Below are 6779 nucleotides of genomic sequence, written 5' to 3' on the forward strand. Positions count from 1 at the left end.
ATGGATACTGGGTCAGCAATTTAATGATTACACAGTATCCCTACTCACATTTCCAATTTTTGTGTAAAGTTAATGGTTTCAAAAGAATGCACAGACTTAAATTGTAGTTACTCACTACTGCTTTATTCAGTCTTTGAGAAAAGAGAGGAGGAAGAAACATAGCTACATTAATTGTGTTATTATATAAGGAAAGTCACTTGGCTGAACTCCTGGACAACGACTAACAAACACTCATTTGGAAACAGTTTGGTAATCGTGATGTATTTATACGATTTAGTACAAGTAACCTTTTTTTTTTTTTTTTTTTTTTTAAATAGCATAAGTGAAAAAGCATCTCTGTCCCTGAATTTGATATAGGATTGGGGGATTATTAGATTTGTCGAATGTTGGGTTATTTTTAATTAAAAAGTTAATTTGCCCAACATTTGAAATGTTGCTAGATTCTTCAAATTCAATATGCTACAACTTTAATGGTAAGGTAATTGGAAACAGTCTCTCTCTACTCACTACCCTGTATGACATTGAAGTGCCTGATAAATATGAAAAAAAAAAACCTGTGTTTCATCTATTTCAGCAGATCACTGTATGACATTCTGAGTACCATGAGATAGAGAATGCACAAGTTGTCTGATATAAAATTAGTACGGGCCAAGGCTGTGACTCAGTGGCAACCCACCACGAGGTTCGGGATGCCGTGGAAGCAGGGGAAACAGTTCAGCCATCAATCCACAGCGACACCTAGTGGCCAGAGAAAGGGTCCACACATTAGCTGGGTGCTGGTAAGAGCTGTGGTTTATGGTGACTGGCAGTGGCATAGCAAAGGACGCCAGAGACCCTTACTATGCCACACCTTCTGGGCAAGGACTGTTGCTATTATAGTGAAAAATATAAAAATGGGAGGGGTGGAGGGGGGGAACTCTGGGTATTTGTGAAGCAAGACTCATAGAACTATAACCAAATAGATGCCAGTTTTGATTGAGCTGGAAACCCAAACCAGGAGGAGGAAGCGATCAAGCCAAACAAAACAGTTAAATAAAATGTTGCTGTTGGCGTGTCTTAAGATCATTACTACACCCACAATTCACTTGGCAGAAAGGTCTGACCAAACCCATGTGCAGGGTCAGTCTTATACGGTAAAATGCAGGAGCAACACCTATTACCTTATATAACATTTAAGAAGGTGTACGATGCAAGGTATAAACCAAGGGGCAAGTCAGAATCCTTACCCCAAGCTCACAATTAGGCCAGCTGACTTCAGAGTGAGCAAAATCATACTTGCTGTTAAGATTTCTGAACCTATCCGAAAGAGCCCTCGATTGCTGCAGCTTCCTTGGGTGGGTTCTGGACCAGTCTGGCAGGACTAAAGGGAATTAACAGGTAAATTTAAAATTTCACCTTCCTTATCATCCATGCCAGACCAATCCAGACGCGTGGGATGTAACAAAGCCCCATCCAGTCTGGGCAAGAGGAAGCCTCAACTCCTCTCAGGACTCCTGCACACCCACGCTGAGGGGCTTAGAGCAATGATGTAACGGAGGCAAGGGTGCTGCCCCTGCCACTATCTTCTGGAAAACCAGATTTAATTTGTTTTTGTTCAAATATGTTTATAACGTTTCAGAGCATTACAAAACAGTAAACAAGATATAAAACCAGGAACAGGAAGCAACCCCCCACCCAAGGACAAGACCGGTAAAAATACATTAAGAGAATCAAGATGATTAAAAAAAAAAATGCAGTGTAGCTTCCCACTCCTAATTGCTTTGGCTTGCTCATATTTAGCAAATTTACTCACCACATTCCAGCACGTTACCAAAGACAGTGGAATCTTTCCAATGAGTAAGAATCAACTTCAGAGCTACGACCGGTAGAAAGTACTGCTCATCAATAGAGACTGTATAGGTAATAGCGTAGAATGATAAAAGATTCCTGAAAATGAAGATTATTACACCCATTGCCAAAACAATGGGATAAGGAGGGGGCTTAAGAAAAGCATGTGAGACAGAGATCCCACACCGCAAAACCAACAGGAGACAGCCCCATATATAAATAAATGATTGGATTGCACAGTTCAAGTCACGAATAGGATCAAACATCTCATAGATGTCTGGAATGTGTGTATAATGTACAGTATATACATACATACACCCACACCACAAGGGCTTGCCTTTCACCCCCTTATCACTCATGAAGCTTTCAATAGAAGTAGGGTATCTGAACCCTCACCAGTGCATCTTTAATTTGCAGATGTGTCTTTCAGCTCCAGAAATGTAGCCCACCTTTCCCCTTTCCACATCTGCCATGTAAATCTCAACCCCACTGTTGCCAACTCCAGAACTGGGGGGGGGGGGGGGGGGGGGAGAAGAGAGGAACAAAAAAAAAGAAAAAAAAAAGGATTGTTCGTTAATGACAAAACTGGCAACAAAAAAATTTCCTCTTCAACATTTAGGAACTTACAGAGAGTTTCCTCCAGATATTCATTGTATAGGACTATAATCTGGCTAAGAACAGGATATTCCAACTGAAACACCCCCCCCCCAGTGAGTCCAAACTACACCATTCACAGGTACACACAATACATACTGCTTGGTAATAGGTCTGAATGTCAAGTAGCCCCATACCGCCCTGCCAGTTTGGTCTATAAAACATACCCATAATCAATGCATGCCATACCATTATGCCAAATAAATCTTCACATCAGGCTCTTAACCAAGGCAAATAGTACCTGTGGAACTTTATTTTAGTTAATGATGTTTGTCATATATTTAAGAGGCACAACTGAACAACAAGGTGGGAGCCTGATTTATAAGAAGAAGATTAGTCAGGTGCCTGAGAAACTCCATTGCATGTAGAAGGGCTTTTGGTAAAAATCCAGAACTGGGTTTTTTGCACTTTATACTACCCACCTAATATACTAGCAGAAGAGTTCAATGGCCTACAGGATTTTGTAATCTCACTAACCCTTTGATTTCAAAAGTTTTTAATACTGGGAGATTTTAATACTCACATGGATGAAGAAACTGGATGCCGTACTAAGGAATTTAAATTCATTTTATCAACTGTGCAATATAATCAGCTAATTGGGGTCCCTACCCATGATGCTGGGCATATTTTAGATCTATGACTATCAGCAGCAATGGGCGCATAAAATTTCTGCTTTGATGGTAAAAAAAAAAAAAACAAACCCTTTTATGGTCTGATAATTTTTTTTAGTTATATTTGACTTGCAGCACTTATTGGATGAAAGATATAACATCAAGGCATGTAAAACATCTGTATGTTGGATATGCAGAAAAGCAAAGAATAATACTGCAACTGACAGATCACTGCGTTGTAAGTTTTATTGCAACAATCAATACACAGATTGATATATTGACTCTTACTGTGGTGAGAGTATGTTTACAGCATAAAGCCCCTGATGCAGCCTTGTTGGCGAAACTCAGTTCGAGTCGGGCACTTCTAATAAAATCTTCCACGGTGTAAGGTAGTCCCTTTGTTGTTTTTTTGGCTTGGCTACGTGGGACCACCTTCAGATTTGCTTTATTGGACCTTCCCTTGTTGGATATGCAGGCCAACACTGAAAACCAACAATGGGAAAGAAGTTCCACAGAAGATTAAGTTAAAAGATGGTGTTTGAGTCTATCTCAAACTTATGACACTGTTGCTCCCATGTAGGATGGTCACATGCCAAGTCAAACTCTACTCCCTAGTTCACACAGGAATTGATGGAAAACCCATAACATTTTGCATGGGGTCAAATGGGCTTGGCAAAAACATTATACTGAAACAATGAAAGAGGAATACCATATTAAATTTATTAGCTATAGATAAGTACATTCAGCTAAATGACAAACCTATTTTACACAAATGTTACAAGCCTTCTTTAATCAGCCATTGGAACAAATAACTGCAAAAAAGACAGTATTAGGGTCAAAAGTGATTGCAATCAGTTTGTTAATTTCTTTTGCGAGAGTTATGATGTAAAATCTTCACCAAGGTCTACAATGCTGTACATACATCTCACGCTGCATGTCAAACTTGCCCCAAAACCCTAAACCACCACCAAAACCTCACCTTGAGTTATTAGCTGGCCCTTCTATAGTGATATAAATAGTTGACTACTATGAAAGCCTTATAAAGTCTCTCTCTCTCTTAAGCTCTTGTCTGGGCACTTTGTGAGTAACAAAATGCATGTGTGGCTAAAATCATCATAATCGTGCGCCTTTTTCTTATCCATGCGAAATTATAGCATTTGATGAATCTAGGGGTTTGTGAGGTATGGCACCCTTTTGAAACTAGCCTCCATTAACTTAAGATTTCTGTTTCTGCAGAAGCAGAGAAAGAAAGACTGAAGCAGGCAGCTCCATTTTGATTTGACTCCTAGTTTAGCAAGCAACTACATTATTGAAATTGTAATTACCAGAACAGGCTAGTTATTTGATTTCTAATAAGAAAGACAAGAGTGCTTAGTTTTCAAAACATATTTATTTATTTCTAAACATCTCAAATCTCTTCACTGGTGATTAGAGCCTAATTATGAACAACAAAACATTATACCGCAACAAGATTTTGATATATTACATTAACAATATTAAGTAACATTACACCAGAGTAAATGAGATGCAGCACATTAAAGAAAATTCATTGAACTTGCTTGAGTTGAATACAGACATACAGACCAATCACTGCAGTAACACCACCCAGGATATTTAACTCCCTCTTGTGGTAAAAGTTAGCAGCAATATAAATAGTCACCAGGGCTTCCCGAATCTGTCCTGTTGACTCTGCAGCCAGTCAGGTTGTCAGGATATCTACAATGAATATGCATAAGATACTTTTGCATACATTGGAGATCCAATATATACAAATGTATTGGTGCATATTCATTGTGGATGTTGTTAAAACAACAAAACAAAAAAAAACAAAAAAACCCTCTGGACTCTGGGAAGTCCTGATTATGGGGCAATGTATTAGGGCAGCAGAATCTTTCACATTATTTGAACAAGTCAATGTCTTCTAAATTAACTGTCTCACCCGATTCAGAATTGACCACAGATAAAAAATACATATGTAAAGTAGTTATAAACATCTGTACAACAGATGTTTGTTATAATCACCATAGGTAAAGTGCTAGAGGATTTCAGTCTAGAGCCGTTCATGATCCCATAACTAAAAAGATTGATCCCTTCCAGCAACTTAAAAATGGTAGGAAAAATAACTATTTGCAACGATTTTACAAAAAACTTTTAATGACTTTCTTTCTTGCTGAGGCCATGTCAGCATCTCATATTTTGGCTTGTTCATTTAATTAGCTGTCTGTGCACATTGTCCCTGCTTTTTTCCTTTGGCATTCCCTTGGAACCTCAGTTACCGTGAATGCTGCTGCAGCAGAGATTTTTCTGTTCAGCTACATTGCAGGGTCTTAGCTGCAATAGTATCAGGACATGCACAATATATGACTTAGAAAGGGGAAACAGTTGCTACTGAAGGCATCTAAAAAAAGGGAAAACATTTCTCCTGTTACACTGAAAGATGTTTTCCCCACACAGGGAAGTACTGTCTTTTCACAGAGCAGCTCCCTCAATCATGGACTTTTACCATGACCTTGGAAAGCCAAGGAGTTAGAAAGTCTTCACTCAAAGAAACCTGTAGTAGAGCAAACGTGCTGAAGTGTTAACACAGTCTCAGCATTTTGGTATTTCTCAGAAGAAATACCAGCATGGATAAAACTAACTTGATAGTGCAGTAATTTAAAGGTCTGCAAAATCACACAAATACATCTAATACAAATTATTCCAATGAAAGTTAACATTTAAAACCATGAATCTAGGCTGTTTTACACAATGCTTTTTATGCTGTGATTTTTAAAATCAATTATGGTAACAAGCAACTCAGGGATGCCTCATTGGGTGCTCAATTCCCAAATTCAGCAACCAAAATCAGAAGGAACTAGCATTTGTTGCAGAAAAAATTCATTTAAAATGATGCAGATTCATTAAAATTACCACACTCTCATAAAGGGGCTGATTGACTCAAGTGTGCAACCATGTTACCATGCTTTAACATACAGCAACACGTTAACACACTTTAGTAAATATAAACTACATTAAAAATCAGCCAGTAACGCACACAAACACCACACTTTATAGCAGTTCATTTTTAGCATAGCTTAAAAAAATCAGCTTCATAGGTCCCAGTACAGAGGATGTACCCAAAAACTAAATTTGCATTGTTTCCTCAGAGTAAAATGTCCAAAACCAAAAGTAGAATGTAGCAGATGTAAATTCATCATTTTTTTTATATAAAGACAAAAAAAAAAAAATCAAGACCTAATTAGAATATTTTTGTTAAATCAAAGAATTTACATCCTTATTTGGGGAAAACAACTGTGGGGATTTTCAGGGAGAACTGGGCTTTTCTGAGAACTTAGAAATTTATTTATTTTTTCAGAAAAGTGGCTCGCAGGTGGCTTGCAAAAAACACTGCAGCATCATACACAAAGACCACAAACCTCATGAAAATGTACTAAGTCCATGTATGCTTTAACAGATTTAACTTGAAAACCAAGCAATTAACTGGTGAAATCTATTCTTGGAGGGAGCTATTCAAAAGCCACTTGCATTTCTCAAAATTGCTTCTTCAGGTGATCTCAGGAATTACACTCCTTTCTTATCACTCCACTACAGGAAAGGTTTAGTGATAGGTTAGGTTGAGCTTGCCTCCCCTCCTGTGAGCAGATTATCTGAAGTGGTTATTATTTGGTTTTCAACATCAGTACATTT

This window comes from Rhinatrema bivittatum, chromosome 14 (genome assembly GCF_901001135.1).
Source record: "Rhinatrema bivittatum chromosome 14, aRhiBiv1.1, whole genome shotgun sequence".
Taxonomy (NCBI): Eukaryota; Metazoa; Chordata; class Amphibia; order Gymnophiona; family Rhinatrematidae; genus Rhinatrema; species Rhinatrema bivittatum.